At 30.5% G+C, this 25,616-nt stretch overlaps 1 protein-coding gene across 1 annotated transcript in view; it reads left to right on the forward strand.

Annotated features, from left to right (window-relative positions):
- The first annotated feature begins 678 nt into the window (after positions 1–678).
- Positions 679–25,616, forward strand: part of LOC148308332 (disks large homolog 1-like) — a 194,179-nt gene continuing 169,241 nt past the window's right edge. Inside the window, exon 1 of the mRNA XM_088261892.1 lies at positions 679–953. The gene's annotated coding sequence lies outside the window, so the exon portion shown is untranslated. The remainder of the gene's footprint in view (positions 954–25,616) is intronic.

Raw genomic sequence — 25,616 nt, forward strand, 5'->3', positions numbered from 1 at the left:
ATATTAGGAAATATGCAGTCAACTGGATAAAAAATAAATTTATTTCATTCGTACTGATGGAACAAATAACCAATTCCGCTAGTAAACACGCCAATGGAAAAGTGGAATTTAATATTTTCATAAAATTCAATCATTTCGGGTTATTGTACATGACACATGTCAACATTCAAATATTTCAATATGTATTGCCGAGGAATCAGCATCCCGTGAATGCATTTTCCAGTTTTACCCTGCCTTTCGATTCAATGCATCGAGACATCTGGGTGATTGAATCTAACGCGCATGACTGGATGAGTTCTAACTCTGTGAAACCAACCCCGTAATGGAAATAAATGGATGCTGTAGTAAAAAAACCGTATCAAATACAGCGACCACACCTTAAAAGCGTTCTGAAAATCCAACTCTTTTATAAAATCATTAATTTTACTCGTATACTTTTTCATTTTGATATTGTGTTTGGATTCCACTGGGGAGATTTTTCACATGTAGGCAGAAAAAGGATCTTGAGTTAAAATGTTTATTTTATTGTTCGGTGTATTTTTGACGGATGCATTAAAGAATTTGCTCTTTTTTTCGTCTGTTTTCATTGAATCAGCGTAAAAGTTGTGCGCTGTAGACCATTATGGGGCGCTCTCGAAATTGTAGGTGGATTGAAGGCAGTTGGTCGCGAATTTGCGAGCGAAATTGACGTGGGGGTAGTTTCGAATCCTTTCCGAAAACAGTTTCGATTTCGAATCGCAACCGATTGGATCTTAAAGATCGAAAAATTAACTTGTCAGTTCGTTTGTTTGTGAGTGATATAAGAGGATCAAGTGAAATTATTTTAGTGAAAGTTTAACAAAAAACTGTGGTGTAAAAAAAAATATTTCAGTTAGTTGAATAATTGTTACATTGGTTTAAAAAAAGTGAATTCATTGACTTAGTTTTGACTAACAGGAAACAACTCAAAAAAGGTAAAAATATAATTTATAGATGCCACAATATTGTAACTTTTTTTCTGTAATTTGTCTTTAGATAGGTACTAATATGAAAAAAAAATGAAAAATTATATGTAAATTTTAAAAATACATGTATAAATTTATTATTTATGTACTGAATTTAGAACCATTATCTCTATTTTGCTATAAACATACATATATATATACTTGTATGTTATATGTATCAGACTTTTGGACTTGCACAGAGCAACAGAGTAATTATTTTGGAGTCTTCTTCTACATCTCTCTATGGACCTACTTTTGGAAAATAAAATAAATAATTATTACAAGAACAAGTGTAACTTTGCGTTGATATAAAACTACTGCTAAACCTTAGCTATATGGATCGTTTTTTTATTGAGAAGGTTATGATTATAATAATAACCTTCAAAGTTTTTAGAATATTTATGGAAAACGATTAATCAGCATATAAAAAGACAAAATATTTATGTACTAATTTTTAAATCAAACACAGATTTTTTGAGTCTCCTAAATTGTATTCTATCACTTAAAAAATAATATTGTGACAATTGTTACGCCTACTTATGGCATTTTCAAATGAATGTGAAGATAAAATGGACTGATGGTCCTTATGTAGCTATAAAATTCTAGGTACTTAATAGGTAGAAATAGTTTTTACATGTGCGGTAATCATTTATGGGAGACAACAATAGTTAATGGGGGATGTAGGTACGTACACTTATATCTATTTTCTGGGAAAGGAAGAATCTATTGTCATGGCGATTTGTGAGAGAATTAATTTTTAAAGCTAAATACAATTGTTGGTAATATTATTGTTAATAATTTATATATGTAGGTAAAATTGTAATTAAAAATTATTAGTTGATTAGTTCAAAGAGAGAGATGATGTACAATAACAGTCTTTTTAAATATGTTAAGGAGTGGTGAAGATATAAGGTGAAGACAAAATGTTAATAACGTTGTTGATATTTCAACTCCACTATTGAGTTACTTAGAGATATATTACGCTGTGATTAAATGTTAATTAAGTAAAAACAATTTTTTTTTTGAATTTGAAATATAATTATTATTGACACAAATTATTTTAATTCTCACTGATTTTTACGTATTTTTCATATTGGTGTAAAAATTCTACATAAGACTCATTCATTCTCAAATATTTGGCACTTAATTAAGTATTCTTCTAGTGATTAACTAATGGTAACAGATATTTCGCTTTCAAAATGTCTGTATAGTTAAAATTCGATATTAAACAGTTCGTTTATACCCCAAAGGGAATCTGAAAGCAAAAATCTCCTTGATCCCCACATATATTACATAAAAAAGGATCGTTGTTAAATGTGAGAAAAATAAGTTTTTTAGAATAAAGTAACTTTGGAATCTATGTGGTTTCTCCACAAAGAAAAGATGAAAGTGAAAAGATGATTCCAAAATGAATTAGTGATTTACTTTCATTGAGATATTTATTAATACCTCAACATAGATGAGGAAGTTTTTATAATGGGAATATAAGATCCGTGTATAACATGCTATACAAAATGTCATGCCTGATTTAAATTAATACTTTATCACTGGTTTTGGAAATATCTCTATCTTATCTATATTATACTATCTATAAAATCTTAAAGTATTTCAAACCCATCTTTAATGTTTTTAAGTAAGCTCAGAAATCTCTGCAAATTCAGTTAATGGTTTCTTGAATGTTTTTCCAGATACTTTGTGGCACATTTTATAAACTTTATAAAATAAAACAACTTTATTAAATCACTTTTTTATTGGTTCACTTTTTCCAACCGGTTTCGACAAGAAACTTTTCATCATCAGGGTTTATGTACCAATTCTAAAACATTGAAATACTCAATATTAAATGATGTTTAAAAGCAAGATTGTTTTAATTACTGCTTGTACTTTTTTTAAATACACAATTGTTAAAAATACAAATTGTTGTTAAATAATTAAAGAACCAAAGAGTTCATTGTTTACCAAGTAAACCTACAAAAAGTTTTGTTTTCAGTACAAATTATTCATAAAACAATCTTAAAATTTGTCTGCCATTCTGGGTCATTGACGTTTTTGTGTAAATGTTGATCCTATCTTCATTCCAATTGAAAGGTTCATAAACAAGTTATAAGTTTAAATAAGTTTTGCCGCAAGAAAATCAAATCATCTCTCTTTATTTAATACTTTTATTTGTGTAGATTGTTAATTTTATATTTATGGCACAGCAATTTAATTTTAGTTTTAATATGGTATGGTTTGGCATTAACATTGGATAAGTGTATACAATAATCACTTAAGCGATCATATTATATTCTTTTTAATTTAGTTATGTAAGTGGAATATTTTAAATATGGCTTTAATGTATGTAAACACTTCGAAAAAAAACTTCACGCGGATAGAGAGGTTCTGCTGTATTTTAATGTTACGTTTTTGCAGCTTCGTAATGCGGATTCGCCAATATCAGCATTCGGTACTGTTTACTGTAACGACAGGGGAGTATTCCTTATTCACGTGACCGCAACTAAAAGCTTATGTTTAAGCACATTTGTAAGCTCACGAAAACTTTTAGATACTTTGGTTAAATGCATGATGAGAAAAGTAAATTTACTTATGAAATGAAATTGAACTTGTAACACTACGTCATAAATAGACACTTATTACACAATTACATAGTTTATTTCATACAACATTTCATAATATACATTTTGGTATATATTCATTCAAATCCTTATCCGCACCCGATGGTGCATAGGGCACTGCATCATATAAACGCAGTGGTAACTTGATCATTAATACATGAAGTAAAGATGATCAGCCCTCCACTTCAGGTACCAGTACATTGTAATATTGAATAAATAGTAATGTGTAAAAATCACTAATATTTTTTGACCCCCGCTGGGAACCGAACCCGAGTACCTCCAGTACGGTTAACGAGTGTGCTAACTATATATATATATATATATATATATATATATATATATATATATATATATATATATATATTTATATATATATATATATATATATATATATATATATATATATATATATATATATATATATATATATATATATATATATATATATATATATATATAAATATATATAAATATATATATATATATATATATATATATATATATATATATATATATACATATATATATATATATATATATATTATATATATATATATATATATAAATATATATATATATATATATATATATATATATATATATATATATATATATATATATATATATATATATATATATATATATATATATATATATATATGTATATATATATATATATATATATATAATATATATATATATATATATATATATATATATATATATATATATATATATGTATATATATATATATATATATAAATATATATATATATATATATATATATATATATATATATATATATATATATATATATATATGTATATATATATATATATATATATATATATATATATATATATATATATATATATATATATATATATAAATATATATAAATATATATTTGTGTAAATATGGTTTTGGGTTCTAGCCCACCCTACCATAATTTCATTTATAATTTTAATAAAGGACGGCCTAAGCTTTCGAAAATAATACGAAATTTAAATATTTGTTTATGTAACAAGAACGTAAATATTCCCTTTTACAAAAAATATTATGAACAAACCACATTATTTCAACTAATGTGGTTTAATTCGTTGGGAACGGAATTTCATTTAAATTATGGAGCTTTTAAATTAAATAAATTCCTGAAATTTCGTTAGTAAACTAAAGAGCTTAGGAATTTACAATTTGACTGAGAATGATTATTAAAATGGTATTAGTAAATTAAGTTTATTTGGTGAAACCAGGAAATAAATTTTCTAAAAAGAGTTTCTTTGTCGGACTCCCAGATGACGACAAAACAATGTTATATTAAATACTATTGTTTAGGATCCAATACCATAAGTTCAAAGGAGCATGATCCGAAAAGATATTATATTTAAGCGCCTCCTGAGGTAGTATTTTACGAAAATGGTGCTATAATATATAAATTATCCAAAAATATTAACATTCTTATCCTTCTTTATTTTGTTGAGTTTTTTGTTAAAGCGTCTTAAACTAAGCTTTTTAAAAGATTTATTAAAGATGATATAACGTTCGAATGAAATATAATATTTTCATCAAGAATACTTTTCATATTTTCACCTGTTGATAGAATATCTGAAAATTTTCAAATAAGTGGTGCTTACATTAATAACGTTAATTTTTTTTATGTTGTTAGCATTTTTCACATTGTGATTTTTCCCTTATAATTCATCGTTCACTTTGTAGAATAACCGTTTCATCAGATCAACTGTAGACTAGTTTGAAATTGCTACGGTCTCCTATTTGTATAAATGATTTTTTTAAATTATTATTTAATTTATTTATTATTATAATCTTTTTATTATTTTTATTATTATTATTCTAATTATTGTTATTATTTGAAAGAAAGCGAATGCACAATAAAGTCATCACAAAGAAATCACAATCCTTATGATGGAATTGTTATTTCGAAACCGGTAGTCATGAAGAAGTAATTTCAAAGTGGTATTACACAAAATAAACGATGAATTATAAGGAGAGTTTTAAATCACTAGTTGTTTCACAACATTTTGAGTGTGTCCAAATACTTGTTCAAAAAGATGAAAAAATAATATTCTGGATATTTACCAAGCTTCCCACCTGTAATAGGCTGGTTATGTGATTAACACACGTGTAACATTTACCATTCAACCCATGACTGACCACCATACTATGCAATTTTTGAAAGTCATACATAAGTACATGATCAATCTCATGACGTTCCATGATTGACTGTACAATAGCCATCAATGATTGAATTTAGAAAGCTTTTAATTATAATAATTTTAAAAATGATACATCACTTTTGCTGCTCTTCACAGACAGCTTGAGTAACCTGGAGGTATAAACGTGAAGCAGTTTTGTCCTGATAATGCAAGGTAAGAGTTAATCAGTTTCCTTTCCCGTTTGCTTTCCTTAATCCGTACGAGAATTGCGGGAGAAGTTGCGCGGAACGTTTATAGTCTATTTAACTGCTGCTCTCGTACTATCAAGTGCCTTGTAGTGCTTGATATCTTCTCATTCCATACTTATATAAATACAACAGCGTCAACCATTTTTTTTGGCATAAATTGTATCTTAAAAAAATACCCTGTGTTTCACTTTCGCCCTCGGTACGGAAAAATTCAGTGAGGGCACATTATTGTGATTTGTTATTATTGTGTATTAATCATATTTTTAATATATATTTTAAGTTTTACTTACAATTTTACAAAATACCACTTTTTTTAAAAAGTTATTGTAACACGTGTTTCGATGCATTCCGCATCATTTTCAAACACCGAATGATGCGCAACGTTTCAAAACACGTATCACAAACTTTTTAAAGAAAAAGTGGTTTTTAACAAGTAAAACTTAAATGAAAAATGGAATGAATACCACAATGTGACTGCCGAATCAATTAATGAATATCAAGATTATAGATGTCTGTAAAAATACAAAAATAAATATAAATATTTTAATAAAGGGGTTACGTACGACTGATGACCTTAATTAAATATATTTAACAATTAAGATAACACCGTATTATTTTATGTTAGTATATAATTAAAATACTTAAGCCCGGATAGGTCAAGAGTTGAAATAATCGGCGAGTATGTATGAGAAGATGCGTGAATCTAGAAGAGGCGAAGAATGGTTGCAAATAATAGTGTGGTTCTAATCCTGTATGACCACCTCTTAGGGTTGGGCAGAGAGATGGATTTTTAGTAAGTTAATTATACAGTACAGAGATTTATACGGTATTTCATGGATATATATTTATAATATTTTTCATTTTAACGTATGGTAAAAACATCTGAAAACACACCATCAGCACCACGAATGTATTTTAAGTAAATTGTGATCGTAACATTTTACGGCAATAGATTTTTCCATATTTTTCATAATTTATTAAAAGAATCTAATACATATGAGGAAATAAAATATTTAACATTATATTTTTATTACAAACGTGACCTTTTATTTGGTCTGCTGTGTACAAATGTACACTGTTGGCCCGTCTAATGGCAATCTAGCTAAATCGACAAAGCGGTAAGTGTTCCGTAAGAGTGTCATCAACCGCCACTTTCCGACGCGACACAATACGAGGACGAGACGAACAGAAGACAGAAGCGTCGTATAATGTATTATTACACAAGGACACTTTATATTACATCCTCCCGCGTCCTCACTGAAAAGAATATTATTAGTGTAATGTGTCATCGTTCTTGCGACGCTTTTCATTCATCTTTTGTTGAAATAAACCACTTCCATATATGACGAAATATATTTCGAGAATATTGTTGAAACGAAGAAAATATTATCATAATCTAGGCTCACGTTTGGTTAACAAAAGCAATTTTTATTGATCATTGTAACTGAAACTTATGAAACTGAAAACTGAAAGGGAAACTTATAAAACTAAAAGTTCTCTTTTATATTATTATAATCATTTTCGGTCAATTGCGATAAGGTAAATAAACATATTTTGAGTAATGTATTCACATTATTAGGTTTAAGTTTTGTGCTGACATTTCTTAGTGAAACTGCATTTTTTACAATACAATAACAAGTATGTGATTTTCAACAAATATTTTATTTGACCTGTGACCGGGTTTTTTTTGCTACCGATGTCATCAGACTAGCGTGAGGCAAGAAGAAGGTTATCTACATAACAAGGCAATGGTTAAAAAAACATTTTGATAAAATTTTTCTATCATTTAATATTTCTTTATAAGGTAAATGTTTTGTGATGTGTCTAATTCTCTACCTTTATTCGATGTGTTTAAGAATCAAACGTAAGTATTTTCGTCGAAATTATGGTTTGTGTTATTTTAATGGTTGGCAAAAGTGGAGTTATCTTTTTTTATTTCTCCAACTTTGAACGTGTTCAACAATCCTTATTCTGAATGAATTACATTAACATTATATTAAGTTAAAATACATCAAAGAAAAATAGTTTCTGTATGATACTTTTTGATATTTCATCAGAGATGAAGATAAACATAGAAGTCTGTGTATTTACTTCTACATTCATCATCATATATGTTGAGATCTTAAAATGGAAAAACATCTCAAAAGTAAAAAAAAATAACTGTTCAAATTATTAGCTGAATAAAAATCGAAAATTAAATTTACACTCATCTCTCCCAGTATGTAAAATAATTCGATTAGAATCTTAATAAATTTGAATAAAAGAGTCTCAGCTAAAAAAATTACGAAATCAATCATAGATAGTGCAGTAAACTCAAACATAAGGGACGTAAGATTTATAATATATAAATATATTCTAAAATATTGAGCAGTATGGTTGTCAATCGTGGATAGAATGGTGAATGTTAGATGTGTGTAAAGTGATCACTTGACCAACCTACGATAGATCAAAAGCTCTTCAAATACTTTAGACTTCCATATTTTTCCCTTTTCAGCTATGTTGAGATGCCAAAATTTAAAAACAGTCCCAAGCGGAGAAACCTAGACTTGTGAATAAAGATTTGGAGGCACACAAAATATATCGAAAATGATTTTATCTCTCGTTAACAACCTTATTGGAAGATACAATAAAAAATAAAAAATTTATATGTTTATGTGTTGATATGAGTTTATATATTACAATATAAAATCTTTATGTTATTTGAAAATTGAAAAAGATACAACAAAAAAATCTTATAAAATCGTTACTGTCTTTCCCTTTCCGTTCTTATTTTGCAGATTTTAAGAAGCGAGAAAACACATTCGGGAGCGGTAAACAGTTAGACAAAGGTGTTCCACATACATTCACGTGCTCAAGGTGATCATTCACTTCTCCGGTATCAGAAAAATCTTTTCTCGCCATTAATCAAGCTGTCAGCAGTGGCGACCATCGGCTGCCAGTTCCCACTATAGAAACAGAAACGTTATATTTCAGGAAATCGTTTGCGTTTGATATGGGGTTCAGGGCGAGGTAAATATTATATGATATTTCACGCATCTTCAGAAATAAAATAAAGTGCCCATTGAAATAAAAATAACAGTGCCATTAGGTTAAAAACAACAATTGATCGATAATTTATTACATTTGTTTTATGAGAATTAAAAAAAAATGTTTATCGGACAAATTCAACCATCCATCTTTCTTGTGATTCTCAGAATCAAGACGTAACAGGAACCTGATATTTCAAAGAACAAAAAAGAACACAGCTTTTATTAAAAATAACACTTTTTTGTACCGGTTCTAGATGATATAAAATAAATATCTAATCAGAGAATCACATTGATTTATTTTAACCCCTTGGTAATCGAACCCGTAACCTCCAATGCAGTATAAATTAGAAGAAGAAATGCAAGTTTTTTAAACTGAAATATGTGGTATAAGATGTATAAAGCATATGATGAAGAACTTAAGTATAATTAATAAATAAAAAAAAAATCTATAATTTAGAACAAACATGTAATAATGTATATAAATTGCTTAAATAACATATGTACATGTAAAAATGTATACGTTATAAACAAGTTTCTTAAATTTATTTTAGTATATTTTTAACTAACTAACTAACCAACTAACCATCCCGTCGCTTCCCCGCAGAGGTAGGCAGAGAGAATAGAACGCCACACCACTCTGTCTTTGCAAACATTCTTCGCCTCTTCCACGTTCATGCATCTCCTCATACATACCCGCCGATTGTTACGACTTCTAACCTGACCACTTTCAAGTATTTGGCATACCTGATCGTGCCATGTTTTTCTCTGCTCCTTTTTTCAATTACATTCGCCATATACATTTTTAAAAAATATTTTTTTCTACACATTATGAAAATTATTATTCTGTTTTGATCTCATATGGCGAATTGATGTTTACTTTGGGGTTTTATTATACTAAAATAGTTATTCGCAATTGCTGAATCAAAGACTAAATGGATAAATAAAGCAAACTTGTCTATAATTGGTTTAAAACAAAAAGGGAATATTCCTGAATTACGTAATTTCATCTCATTCCTCCACGTCACTCCGGTGATGACAGAATTGAAATCATGACGAAAATTCGTGCGTTGTTGGGGGGAAATTGGAGTGCTCTCAGTACTCACGAAAAAAGTGAAGCAGCAACATAAATATTTTCACCCCAATTTATACTCGGTCATCAACATTTCAAACATTTCTACCGACAGCCATGTGTACAAGAAGGTAATATTCAAAAGCTAATAAATCCACGTTATGAGTTTTAGAAAAAGAATTCATAATCCATTTTGCTGTCCAAAAACATTCAATTTTTTTCTTCTTATTTTATAAAACAAAAAAAACTGACTATTTTAAGTCTTAGTTCCCGTGTACGAATCGTTATGTCTGCGTCGCAAGCTTGATAACTTTATTGCTGTTTATTCTGAAATGAGTGGTCAATTCTTTAAAATGATCACAGTTTTTACAAAACTTAGATTGATCAATGTTGTTTAACTCTGATTTTCTCTAGACTTTGAAATAATTCCCAGAATTTGAAGTATTTCAAACGAATAAATAATTTACATTTTTAAAATTTATTTTATTTGGTAAATCCACTTTTACGATTTAAAGTCAATTGTGTCACGCGTTCATAAGCATTTAGCATCATTGTCGAAGACAGAATGTGAAAGTTAGTCTAAATTTGAAAATTGTACCTTTAGGAGGTTGAAAGATATAGCGGGGGTAAAAACTATATCTATTTTTATATCAGTGGAAATGACTTCAAATTCGGACGTGGTCATTTTTGAAAACCAGTTCTTGGTTATAGGTACAATTGACGTACGTATCTAACACACCACGTGGGTGGATACAAACCCGTATAATAATAATGATGTACATACATATCCACATCCGCCCTTTTGAGGGGCTATCCTACCATTTTAATACATTTAACAACACAATAAACTTAACTTTATATAAGTTAATACCGTTTCTATTCAAGGATGGTTTTTCATGTGACTAGATCAATGAGGTTGTATTATCTAAAATATTTAACCTTCTCAGGATTATTCATACATGCCAAAAATAATCGTAGAAGCATCAATAATTTGAGAAAAAACACATTCGATATTGCCCGACTCAAATCCGTTTTTGGGGTTATAACTCAATAATTTTTCGTTTATTTTTAGAAATGGTTTCATGCACTGAATGTGTTAAAGTTTAAGGGAGTATTTTTATAAATTATTATTAAACTTTAAACTTAATTCGTTTTCTTACCTTTATCCGCACGTAAGTGGCCATAGGACACCGAAACGAAACGATGCGACGCCGTATTAACTCGATCGATGATTATATGAAAAAGATCAGCGATTTCAGGAGATAATTAAGACCTCAGAAAAAAACTAACCATTACGCCGCTTCCTTTTAGGGGTAGAGAATAGAGCGTAACACCACTCTGTCTTTGCAAACATTCTTCGCCTTTTCCACATTCATACATCTCCTAATACATACCCCCTGATTATTTGGACTCCAAACCTGACCACTTTCAATTATTTGACATACCTGATCAAGCCAAGTTTTTCCCGGTATTCTTTGCTCTTTTTTCCTACTACTTCTCCTCATAAATTTATTTTACTATATTTTCTTCTTATTCACATTCACATGTCCAAACCATATCAATACACCTTTATTAATTTTATCGATAATGCTTATCTTAGACTTGCGTTTTTTCCTAATTTTACTATTCGAACATCTGTCATACATACTAATATCTATGAAAAGAGGAGAAACAGAATTAAAAATAATAATAATTGAAAGCTATAATTACTTAGGAAGTTTTATGGCATGATTGTACGACCGAAAGATCTCTCATATTCAAATTGGTTATAAATAACGCCTTGTTTATTTACAGAATTCGACAAAAGGCCATAAAAGTTTAATAGCTCCGATATAATTTTCCCACGATGGCGCCCCAAGTATTTTTGTTTGCTTCCCAGTATTTACACACAAGACGACCATAAATATTAGCGAGTAAGTAAATCGGAAATTTAAGCGGTTGTCTGAAGATATATCCATTTCTGGGTCTTGGAATCAGGAGAATGAGTTATTCATCACTGTCAATCCTCACACTGTGGTTTGTCAATTAGTCATCCCCATTCTCCCACACCAAATCTCACACCCCATCCCCTACCGTTACGTATACAGGATGTATGTAATTTTAATTTGAATTTTTTCAATTTATATTTGTTTTAGTAACAAACCGCTGATGACTGGAATCCATTTTTCATATTATTTTTTGATATCCCAACATAGATGAAGAAAATATGGAATTCTGACATTTACAGGGCTTACGACCATCATAGGCTGGTTTAAGTGATCATTTTACGCACGTGTAACATTCCCCAATTCTACCCATGATTGACAACCCACACTACTCAAATTCTTGGAAGTTCTACATACATATATGATCTAATTTTGAAACATTGTACTTGAATCACTAGAGTTTTCACTAGAGACATCTATGCAAAAAGCAAAAACTCTTTTATTTGTATGTAAGGTCCTTCATCCCACCAGCTTTTTCAATGGGATTTCAAAAAATAACACGAATTCATTTTGTTCCAGGCAATCATTTAACATTGAAGTAAGATTCCCCAGTAACTGAACTCGCTAAACATTGATTTCATAAAGTTGTGACAGTCATTGATATGAATCTTTTTAATGAATTTTTAAGGGATTAAAAAATATAATATGTTAAATAATAATCGTGTTTTTCAAAATACATAAAGTGACTCTGCAATCTAACTACGGCTTATGCAACACCAATTTTCACGTCCCTAATTAGCTTACCTACCTAGTTTTATGCGTTTTAAAGCCCATTTATATTTGTCAGTGAGTTTACTCTTTATGTTTAAAATACTATAAATTCATGTATCTGTAATAATTTATGAGTAAATATTCTAGGCAAAAACACTCACAAATAAAATTAACCTCAGTGGCTGATATATTGTATTGTCAAGTACTGTCAGCGCTGTCGGGGTGTTAAGTTGTTTTCCCATTCAATCAGTAAAACCAACCTGCAAATGTTACTGTTAAATGTTACTGTCACTCAGCGTTCTCGAATTGAAAAAAAATAGAAAACACACATTTTTTCCAACAGAAAACACAACTTTTTGAAACACATACCATATGTTTAATTTTATAAGCTTGTGAAGCAATGATTTTTTAAATCTATGGGTTCATTTTCTTTAATGTTCAAAATAATTACAAAATATTTTTTAGTGTCATATTTGATTAATATTGCCTTGAACTGGTACTTAAAGCGTAAAACTGGCCACCTTGCCATTATATGTATTTAACAATCAAGTTAACAAGAAGTTAACATTGCATGGATAAGAAGAAGAAGAGTATGTTGATTGCAGATTGTAGAATGTGAGTAAACAAAAAATACGTATCAGAATTGTAAAATATTGTATTACTTTTAACTTGTAAGTACGTATATGCAACTTATCTAGCGATTACTGCGATTCCCTTTTCTTCTTCTTCTTCTTGGTGTAGGCCTTGTGGCCTGTTTTAAAGAGGAATTAGCCTCCTGCAATGTTAATTCCCAGCTATCGATCGATTCCCTTTTCCCTTCCTATTATTCTTTCTCTACAAATATATTTCCTTTCCTATCATATATATTTCACTCCTAAATTAACCGATTACCTTAAATTAGATTTATTGACGATTTTATTTAGGTGCGGTACCCTAAGCACCATATTTGTGCAAATAGAGCATAAGGAATTTTTTATTTATTTAAAATAATGTAAAACTTTCTTAAAATTTACTTGAGTGTCTTTTAGGACACCCTGTACGATATGTATTCCCACAGCTAGCGTTTGTATATACAGTGTGAATGTGTGATATCACATGCTTTCAGTCATTGTGCTTTACAATTCTGCGAGTACGTCACCACTCCCCTCGATGGGAACCTGAGGGAGGCTGTGTTTTATGGAAAACACCCAAATATTGTTTTTGTCACTGTCATATCAAGATGGTTCATAATTGAAATTCGAAAAAAGCACGGTAAATTTAATTTTGCAAACGAAATCACGATTTTTCTTTGTCATGTTACCGTCGACGGTGGATGATGAATAGGGTACTGCATAAGCTAGATTTTTAGTTACATTCATTGAAAATAAGATTTTATTTTAGAGGCTCTCATACACGATTTGTGACAAATGAGTAACTTTTAATTTTTCCGATACGATCTGTTATATCAGCAACCTTTATTAGGCGTTTGATTTTTTCGATTTCTTTTTTCTTTCCTTCTACTTACTTCCAGCATTTTCCGCTTCATGGACTGTAATGACTATTTTAATTTATTTAAAGCTAGAAATATACAATACGCATCTAAATTTGTACATTGATAGGAGTGATTAGTTTAAATGATCATATTAAAAATCGGAATTAAGTAAATTTGATTTGTTATTCTTAATTCGCTTGCTCAAATCTACTCCATGCTTAAATAAAAATGAAAGTTTATTTACTTTATCTCGTTAAATCTTCATTAGGGTAACATCTTCATTTCTTTTAACTGTGGACGTCTTCTATCTAACTGAAAAGCTCTCATTCCATATTAAGGATTTCCGTAAAAGAGAATCTTGCGGCATTTAATGATATCATCTACTTTGTTGGGACTTTTCCATGCGGTTGTCTTCTTTCTACTTTACTTTAACTTATAATGCTAGCAGTATCTCCTTGATGCCTCTAATATCATAGTTTGAGATCCACCAATCATTAAGAAAAACATTCATTATCAGAATCTATTTTGTATATTAAAAGCATTGTTAACTTCGTGGTATGGTAATATAACACTCTCCTTATCATTCATCGTTCACTTCGTATAATACCAAAAATGATTGTGGTATTTCACAAAATGAACGATGAATGATATGAAGAGTGTTTTATTATCAGAATTTTTCGGATATGATCCTATGATAATGATTTTTAAAACCAAACATTATTTTCAACAGAGGTATCTGCCATGGATGGAATTTTTACTTTTCCCAAGTACTTAATCCTTACTGATTAATCACAATTTGTCTTTTGTTACTGGCAACCCTTTTTGCAGTATAACCGCGGCTAAATTCATGTTGGTATGGCAAGGTTATAAAAGGTCTGACTCATAAATCCTCTGTCTTCTTTTCGTTACATTTTAGCAGGTTATTTAATTGCTAGATCTCTGGATCTAAATTGACTAATTTTATCAAGTGTAATTAATCACAATAAATTAAATAAAACCTTACTTTTATCCAACCACATTTCACAAAAAAAAACTAATGCAGTCCATACTTAAAAAAATTATAAAAATATCTACTTTTCATTCCTGTGTGGTATCTTTAGATTCTTCTTCCTCCAACCCCTGTGTACACCAAATGGTGCATATGATACTGACTCGTATAAAAGAAGTGTTATCTTGATGAATGCAAAGTGATGAGCCCTGCATTTAGTCAAATCGAACCCGACCCTCCAAAGTAGCCTTATGCGCGACCAATAAACTACGGACTTGAATCATAAACAACTTTTATATTTCCCAGCCTTAAATCTTCTTCTTCTTCTCACCCTTATCCACACCCAACGGTGCATAGGGCACTGCATCGTATTGACGCAGTGTCATGTTGATCGTTACTAGAATGAAAGCAAGGTGATCACACCTGCGCTTTAGGGACCAGTCAGGGTAATATTGAATATTAGAGAGTAAAATTACTAATATTTATTTTTACCCCCCCCCCCACCTAGGGATCGAACCCGGGACCTCCAGCACAGTAAACCCAAGCCTTTAAAGTTTTGTGAATATGTAAAATATATATTTTTTTTAAATATGGAAAAATAAAGAATAAAATATTTTCTTATATCCATTTAATACTCGTTTTTGCCACAAAATACAAAAAATATGTTTAATTTATTTATTTCAAAACATATTACATACTTTAGTCATATATACAATAATCCCGATGATTCATTTTCATTTCTCAGTTTGGGACATGGGATTAAGGTTAAAAAGACTGAAACACAAATAAGAAAGTTACAGATAAGTTAAGATAAAAAATTTAAAACAAAACTAATACACGGCAAAATAAATAATAAATAACAGGTATACAAAATAGGCATAAAAACATAAGGTAAGAAGCATGATAAAAAGAAACAAATAAAAAATATAATTGAGAATACCAATGAAATAGAAATGAGAACATGTAAAAAAATAACACTAAAAAATGTAACACGTAACACAATATTTGTTTCCAAATCCCGTTAATGAAGGAGGATCTTAACACTAAATGGAGCGCAAAAATTAGCCAAGTACTTTGGGATAGTTTCTTATCCCAGCCAGAGGGCAAGTGAATCTAACTAAATATCCCTACATAAAGCCCAGGTCACATTGGTAGATTTACTGATATGGCTCTGAATTAAAATAAGTATTATTCCGTTACTCTTAATCTGCTTCTACAGCGCGAACCTTCGAGTGGCTGTTAGTATGGTATTGTAGACTCAACGGTTCGAACTCAGACAATATTTGATTCCTATTTTTAAAAACAAGTTGATAAGCATTATCTAATTTCGTTTGTTATTAAATTTGAATATTTTTTAAAGATCGTAAATAAACTAACTAACTAACTAACTAACCACTATGCCGCTTTCTAAAGGGGTAGGCAGGGAGAAAAGAACGCCACACCTATCTGTCTTTGCAAAACTATCTTCGCCTCTTCCACATTCATGCATCTCCTCATACATACCCGCTGATTATTCAGACTCCTGAAGTGACCACTTTTAAGTATACGAACTACTTGATCATGTCAAGTTTTTATTTGTTTTTCTCTGCTTCTATTACCAACCACATTCGCCTCATTAAGTTTGCTTTACTATTCTTCGCTCATTTGATTCACATGCTCAAATCATCTATGGTAAACACACCTTAAAAAAAAATTGATCGATAATGATTATCTCAGCCTTGTATTCTTTCCTTAATTCACATAATGGTGATCCATTCGAACGTGTAACGTACATCGTTTTGCCACACGTTCATCTGAGAGATCGCATTTCGATTGCATCAAGTCTACCTTCATCCTTCTTTTGCCAACTTCATGTTTCACTTGTACACATAATATTGATATTATATTATTTCACATCTAATGATGTTTCAACAGAGAAAAATAAGTTTTAATATAAATCCACACAAAGAAAGGGCTCATGTTACGCACTGTGTAATATTCACCATTCAACTAATGATTTTTACTGGTATTCATATATTACGGAAGGGAATGTATAGAGGTGTATCATAAATGTATCTTTAAAAAACTGTATATCAGCCTTTGGGATGAAGAACTTTATTTTGTATCTTCTACCAGTCTTTATGCGCCCAGAATAATGTATGTTAAACTGAAGGCTAAACTTTATTTGAAGATCAAAAAGGTTTGTTTCTCGAAACTTTTTGCGAGGATAATGTGTGTAAAGAAATCTACGAAGTTCTAAAGGGATAAAACAAACCCTCCAGCGCCCTTGTAAACATTAGCGTGAAATCGATTCATACGGATAATGTACTAAAAACATTATTAACATATTAGGTTACTTCCATTTACGGGGCAACTCTACCTTATTTTTACGACTTTATTTGTGTCATACGTGGATGAGAGATTACATTTGAGCAGAAATTTAAGTACAAAAACATATATCGGGTTGTGGTCCTGTGGTTAGTGTCGCGGACTCTTAAGTCAGAGTTTCTTGGTTCGAACCCACTCTACCATAATTTGTTATCTATTTCTAATAATGAGCCGCTTAGGCTCACATAAATAGTGTGAAATTTAAATATTTGTGTAAATAATAAAAATAAAAATAGTTCTGTTTTTAATTGAAAAAATATATTAGATGAAATGATTATAATTTTATTAATTGAACCCTGTAGTCACTTTGTAGCATTTGTTCATTTTTAATTTAAGTTTTACTTGGTAAATACCGATGTTTTTAATAAATAATATGTAAACCTGAAATAAAAAAAATGAATAGATTGTTATTCTTAAATCAAAACAATTGAACACTCTGGGAATTAATCTTGGGATCTTCGGGTGTGGCGTCCGCAGATTTTTTTTTATTTATATACAATATTTTGAATGTGTTCACAAATCTGCACTGTCTGCAATTATAGGATTTAATTTTTATATCATTTTTTGACATCTCCACAACGACGAAGAAGAATATGGAAGTCAGGAACTATAAAGAACTTCCAAGAATTTGAGTAGTGTGATTGTCAATCATGAGTGGAATTTGTGAATGTTACACGTGTGTAAAGTATCACTTATACCAGCCTACGACGGTTCTTCTTCATTTTTTTTGAGATATCAAACAATCATTTATTTAATTTTGACATCTCAATAAAGATACAGAAGAATGCGGTAGTCTAGGTGTTTACAGGGCTACAAACCTGTTATTGGCTGGTTTAAGTGCTCACTTTATACATGTGTAACATTCACCATTCTGCTCATGATTGGGAAGTTCTTTTATATTTGAGTTCTCGGCAGTATCTATAGTTGAGATGAGTAAGCTTTTTATTTTTATTTTTCATTATTTCAAACCTTGAGGCGAAATTTGCAAGCCGTATTATACGAAATACATTGAAAAAAAGTTAAAACATAACATGAAGAAAAAAATAACAGTATACTAAGTATAATAATAAAAAAAAAACTATTTAGTTTGCAGCCTTAGTAGAGTAGTTAATCATTTACTAAACGAGTGGATGCTTAAAAAAAAAACAAATATTTTCACTTAACGACATCTAACGTATTTGTAACAAACTATACCAATCTTCTTCATTTAAAAGCAAGTGTTTTTTATAAAATTCTTCACTCGAGAAATACAAAAAATCAATTAGTAATTATGAACATAAAATGTGAACCCATTCATATATAAAATAAGCCTTAGAAACTTTAAAAAAATAATACCTTAGTAGAGTAATAAGATATTTATTTAGTTTATTATTAGATTAAAACCAATATTTTTAGCTTTTCCACTTTTTTTATTTGACCAGCGACCGGGTTTCGTCGTTACCGACATCATCAGACTGGACTGGTCCCAGTTACTGGACGTACCCAGATGGGTACGTCCAGTAATTGTCCTGACGAAGAGACTTTCGACTTAAAACTACACAAAATTCAAGTCAAACCCCGCCCACTCCTTTCATCATACTATTTATTAATATGTTTAATCCTAGTGCATGTTTAACCTATGCATGTTGGTCTTCGGGTCGACCAAAAATCGCATGTGTTAAACATTTTGTGTAATTTTAAGTGTGTAAATGGTGCTATGGTGGTGAAAGGTGATATTGTTTGCATGCTGTAGTAGTGATTGTCCTGACGAAGATACGGGTACGTCTCGAAACTGGTAGACATAAAAATCTCGGTGAGTGGTTGTATACAAATATTATTTACATTTTTGCAAAATAAGTAATTAATTAACATCACCCAAAAAAATATTTGTTACTTGGATACCTACCGATATAACTATATAACGATGTTTTGACAACATTCGTTTGCCCCTAACTATGATTGGTTAGTTTTTCAGTCCACTGGAGTTTTACTAAGAAGCTTTGTTTGTTAGTATCAGCCTAACTCAGGGAAAATAATCACATAAAAATCCATAAATCTTTTCTTTCTTGGTTAAACAACTTGTATATAGTGACCAAAGTTTGGCAGGACATGTCGTAGGCAATAGCGGTCCGTAAAATTTATTAGCTCTACATCGGACTTAAAGAAATTACATGATTCTAACATACTCGTCGCTGTTCGATGGTGAATCGTGTCGCTGATGAAATGTTGAGATGTTTAAGCTTAAAAAATGTGAAAATAATTTTATCTTCATGTTATGATAGTATCACTCACTCCTTTCAACAACGTCATATAACAAAAATCGTCAATTTTCAGTTGTGCGTGTTTTCGGAATGCCCAGAAAATGTACTATATCCCAGCATAAGGGCATATTTTTAACATAATATTTACCCGCTACAGGGCAAAAAGTGTGGTTTTTGCACTTTGAAGAAAAGGTATAGTTTAATTTTTTTAAATATACTTAATATTTTTCAAATGGAGAAAAAACATTCAGGTTTTACCTAAAAATATCTGTTGCGCAGTAAAAAGTTCAAAAAGTGGCTTGATATTTATTTTAAATACATTTTATTATATTTTTAAACTTTAAAAACGATCTTCTGAAAAATCAAGTTTTTTTATGTATGACGTTGTTGAAGATATGATAAAAGAGTTCCAAGTTAACATTGTAATAGCAACATACTAGTAGCGAACTCAATTTGAGCCATGATTATGAAAGTTTGTTTGTGTATTTGTACATATATTAAAAGATTTGTGCATTTGATTCGACATTAATAAACCCAGGTTTGTGAACAAGCATTGGGACACGCTCAAAATGTTGTAATTATTTAACAAAAAAATATTTGAGCAAAAAGTTTGTTAAAAATAATGCCTACAATTATTTTTATTTATTACAGAGGAGCATTAATCGTGATGAAGACGAATTTAATTTAAGGAAAGTTTTTTAAATTTCTCGTTCATAAATACGTTCTCTTCGGGGAATCCAAAGGGACGCAAAAGGTATTCATTAAAGAGATTTATAACAAAATTTGATGTTTTTCAATTTTCTGAATGTCAAGCCTGAATAAATGATGGGCCGAGTTCGTCGTATTGTTATACGTTATTTTTTCATTGTATTTAACTTTCTGAAATATGCTCAAACCATGTTTCAATATTGAACGAAATTTTAAATACCTTTTGTTTCGTTAAAAAAGATAAGTGTACTGTGGAACTTCGTTATTCGTACCTACTCCATTTGTTTCACAAAGTTGTATTTTTAAGAAATTTTTATCATTTTACTTTTGTAATGTGATTATTTAATTGAGTCCAAGTGATGAAACTTAGTGGATGTTATAATGAATGTTTGCTTATTTTGTTTTAATAGCAGATTTTAATTATTAAATCGTCATATTATTTTTCAAAAATCAATTTCAACAACGAGGCGTTTTCGTCTTGCACGCTTTTGATTTTTCTTTGTTTTTACACAACATTGCAAATTTGAACACTTTTCGCAATCAGATGTGGTGCGAGTAAAATTAAAAAAAAAATTGAGAAGCACACAAAGCCTCTATTTTAGAGACCGCACCTACTGTATAATATTAAGGATAGGAAAGGTATCTTTGTAAATACATCACACACTCAGAATAGCTGAAAATAAATATTCCTTGAATTTATTTTGTCTTTTGCGGGAATCGAACCCGCCGCGCCAGTTTCGCAGTCGAGCGTCTACGCTAATTATAATTTTCAAGCTGTAAATATTTTGAGTTTTGTCTTTTTTATTTGATAAATTCATCATTTTTTAAAAATAGAATAGAGACAAGCAAGTTGTGATACTTTTTTAATTAACTTATTTATTAACAAATCTAGGTTCTTAAACGTAAATGATTTTTTGCAATTAAAGGTATAATGAAGTTTTTATTCTTATAATAAATATTTTTAAAAATATTTTAGTTTAATTTACAGAATGGTTTTGTTCTAGAATATTGTATTGAACAAAAGGTAGATAGATATTTTCTCGTTTTCACTGAGTGGTATCGAACCGAGGCGATTAATTTTGTAACCCATTTGTTATTCTTTCTCCGACGGCTGCAGGATTTAAAAGGAAATCAATAGCCTCTATAAAGGAAGATCACCAACACCCGTTAGTTCCACGTTGACAAAACAATAGCAGTTAACACTAATGGATGTTGCAATAAACCGTACACGTGTACTTGAACGTAATATAAAAATAGTATAGTTAGACCCCGTACACACGACAGCCGACTGTCGCGCGACAGACGCTCATTCCGGTGCATACGTGGCGTACGTCTAACAAGCGGAATTTTTAAAGCAATTTTCATAATAAAGCGTACTAAGCATATTTCTTACAGAAGTCTAAATGAAAATTATGGTGTTTTTATGAATAATCTGGAATTACTTGTATTATTTTCTTATACTTGTCGATTACCGGTATACATTGAAATATGTTATTCATTTTAATAGTTTTAATTGAAGAAACGTTTATAAAATAATCTGTTTATTTTTTAGCTATTTAACCATCACTGTTTTAAAATCTTTACTTGTTTTTCAATAAATAATGTTCTTAAATTTTTAAACACTTTATCCTAAATATTTATTCCCCTTTTCACTACTTCACTGCTGTAATATTAACTGAGCATCGGCTCTTCTTAAACCCTCGTTTTAAGATTTTATTAAAGGTAATTTACACACAATATACCTGACAACTACAGGTCTTTCTCGTTTTTCTGTAAATTTTTTTTTATTTTGAAGCTGCTGTTTTCATTTTACTTGTATTATTATACTTATATCATTGTAATATTTTCTAGTGATTTCTCGGTGACAATTATCAATTCTGTATGTACGCTTGTTAAAAAATGCAATCAGCTGATGGCAATCGGCAAATTGTGTTTCTCAAATAATAAAATTTGTAACTATTGCCCTTATAGCAGTTTTGATGTCCACAATTACCGGATGCTGAGTATCCATTCGTTGTCGCACGACTCGGAAAAACACGCGTCTCTATGTGGACGCTTCAATGGAAGGCCTAGCGGTTGGAAACGCGCGGCTGGCGCGCAACAGTCGGCTGTCGTGCGTAGGGGGTGTAAGTGTCAAGCACATATGTATGTATGAATGTAGGGAGACGCGGATAGTGAGGTATCTTCACAGTTCCGATTGTTCCAGACAGGCGTGTTGTGAATGTATCACACTTTGTTCAGCAATCCGTGAATGGATTGTGTATAGGGTGATTATGCAGTAATAAACTAACTATAGAAAATAGTTTTATCAACGATTTGGATATTTTTACCCCATTTTCTTTAACAAAGAAATTATTTTCATCAATATTTTGCTATCTTTGTATGACTAAGGAAGTCTTTTGAATTTGGAATATGGAAGTCGTATTATCATGGTTTAAAAACTGTCATTAACTGGTTTAAGTGATTACTTTATTCTAACTAACTAACCATCACGCCACTTCCCCGCAGGAGTAGGTAGAGAGAATCAAACGCCACACCACTCTGTCTTGGAAAACATTCTTCGCCTCTTCTAGATTCATGCATCTCCTCATACATTCCCGAAGATTATTACGAATCCTGACCCGGCCAAGAAGCCGGGCCCTTCTTTCCGTGGAGAAGAAGAGAACAACGCAAGAGTGTAGAATTACTTTATTCACTGTGTAATATTCACCATTCTACGCATGATAGACAATTACATTGTTGAAATTTCCTTTACTCGATTTGACATTCATACGAATATGAGTGTTTATATCCATATCTTGTTATTTAAGAAAGAACTTTAAGTATTTATGAGGATTCATTATTTAATGACAATTCAGTATTTATACGGAGTAATTTAAACATACTAAAAATATCGTGAAATTGGTAAGTTTATAATGTCAACATTGATACCTTACTGCCATAGGCTCGTTAACGTGATCATTTTATACACGTGTAACATTCACCATTTTACACATGTTTGACAAACACACCACTCTAACTTTGGAAGTTATATTTATGCTTCAACTGACGAACACTCACTTAATCCAGTCTCTGACAGGTAGTTAGCTCTGAAAATACCCAGACATTCATATTCTTCTTCATTTATATAGACAAATCAATAGAAATAATCCATTAATATTAAAAAACCTAGAATTGGGGAACTAGTAAGTATTGATTAGAACACATTTAAAAAACATTAACATAACTCAAATTCTTGGAAGTTCTATATATATGAACCAATTTTGAAACATTGTTCTTGAATCACTAGAACTTCATCAGAGACATCTATTGGTGAAATGAAAAGAAGCTTTTTATTGAGCAGAAACTCTTTTATTAGAATTAAATTTAAAATATCGTTTGTTCGAACCCTTATCCACACCCCAATAGTGCATAGGGCACTGCATCATATAAACGCAGTGTTATCTTGATCGTTAATACACGAAGGAAAGGTGATCAGCTCTCCTTCGAGTACCAGTCCAGGGTAATGTTGAATAAATATTAATATGAAAAAAATCAGATATGTTTATTAGACCCCCCTCTGGGAATCGAACCCGGGACCTCCAGAACGGTAGCTGAGCGTGCTGACAATTACACTACAGAGGCGGACAAAAAAATGTACTTAAATATAAAAATTAAATAAAAAGAAAATGATCATTGTTTTGCGTTAACTCTGTAAAATTTGTTTAGTTACGTGTATAGGATGGTTCTCTGTTGTATCTCCTATTGGCTGTCTGCCCATCGCTTCGTTAAGCCCGCAGTTCGACTTATCGCTATATAGCAAGCCACCGTCTGCGTCTCCGTCTCCGATACTAAGGAATTTATATTGTATATTATCAATGTTCGTACTATAATGTTCCTACGTACACATGTACTCATGTACTCACACATGTACGTAATCCGTTCAAAGCATCGCGAATAAATAAAATGTGCTAAATTTTATTACATCCAGTTCGTTCAAAAACGTTTGTTTCCTGGAATCTGTAGCTAAATCAAATTCTCCATTGTAATTTAATACCATAACATAGTAAATAAATGACAACTGCAGTGTATGCAATAAAATAATAAATATGTTTATATATATATATATATATATATATATATATATATATATATATATATATATATATATATATATATAAATGTATATGTATATATATATATATATATATATATATATATATATATATATATATATATATATATATATATATATATATATATATGGTATGTCCGCCTCCATAGTGTAATAGTTACCACGCTCGGCTACCGTGCTGGAGGTTCCGGGTTCAATTCCTAAGGGGGGTTTGTATAAACATAAGTGATTTTTTCACTTTAACATTTATTCAATATTACCCTGGACTGGTACATGAAGTGGAGGGCTGATCACATTTCCTTCATGTGATAACGATCAAGATAACACTGCGTTTAAACAACCCAGTGCCCTATGCACCATTGGTGTACGGATAAGGATTTGAAATAAATAAATTATCAGATGGAGTGTAGCGAGTGTTCAATATCTAGAGCTGTAGAAAATAGTACTAACACCTTTTATGATAATAGTACTGATGGGTCGGATACAGCCTTATTTCAAGGAAATGCTGACCAAAAAAAGTAACTGGCAAATCATCTGGACGCTTCTCCGCAGGGGTAGGCAGAGAGAAAAGAACGCTACACCTAACTGTTTTTGCAAAGATGGATTTCATGGATTTCTTTAAACATACCCGTCGATTTTTTTCGACTCTTGAGCTGACCGATTTCAAGTATTAATCAAACTCGATCATGCTCAAGTTTTCCTTGATCTTCCTCTTAGTTTATTTCCGACAACATTTGCCTCATAAATTGGTTAAACGGTTTTTTTCTTCATTAATACTTTTCCTTGATAATGCTTATCGTTGTTACTGACATCATCAGTCTGATGATCGATCATCTGATCAGTCGGTAACAACGAAACGCGGTCTAGTCATTTCTAAATCTAATACACTTCCTTTAAAAAAAATAACTTCGTT

This window comes from Brachycentrus maculatus, unplaced genomic scaffold (genome assembly GCF_059751285.1).
Source record: "Brachycentrus maculatus isolate JH-2025_06_01 unplaced genomic scaffold, ASM5975128v1 h1tg000169l, whole genome shotgun sequence".
In the NCBI taxonomy this organism is placed as follows: domain Eukaryota; kingdom Metazoa; phylum Arthropoda; class Insecta; order Trichoptera; family Brachycentridae; genus Brachycentrus; species Brachycentrus maculatus.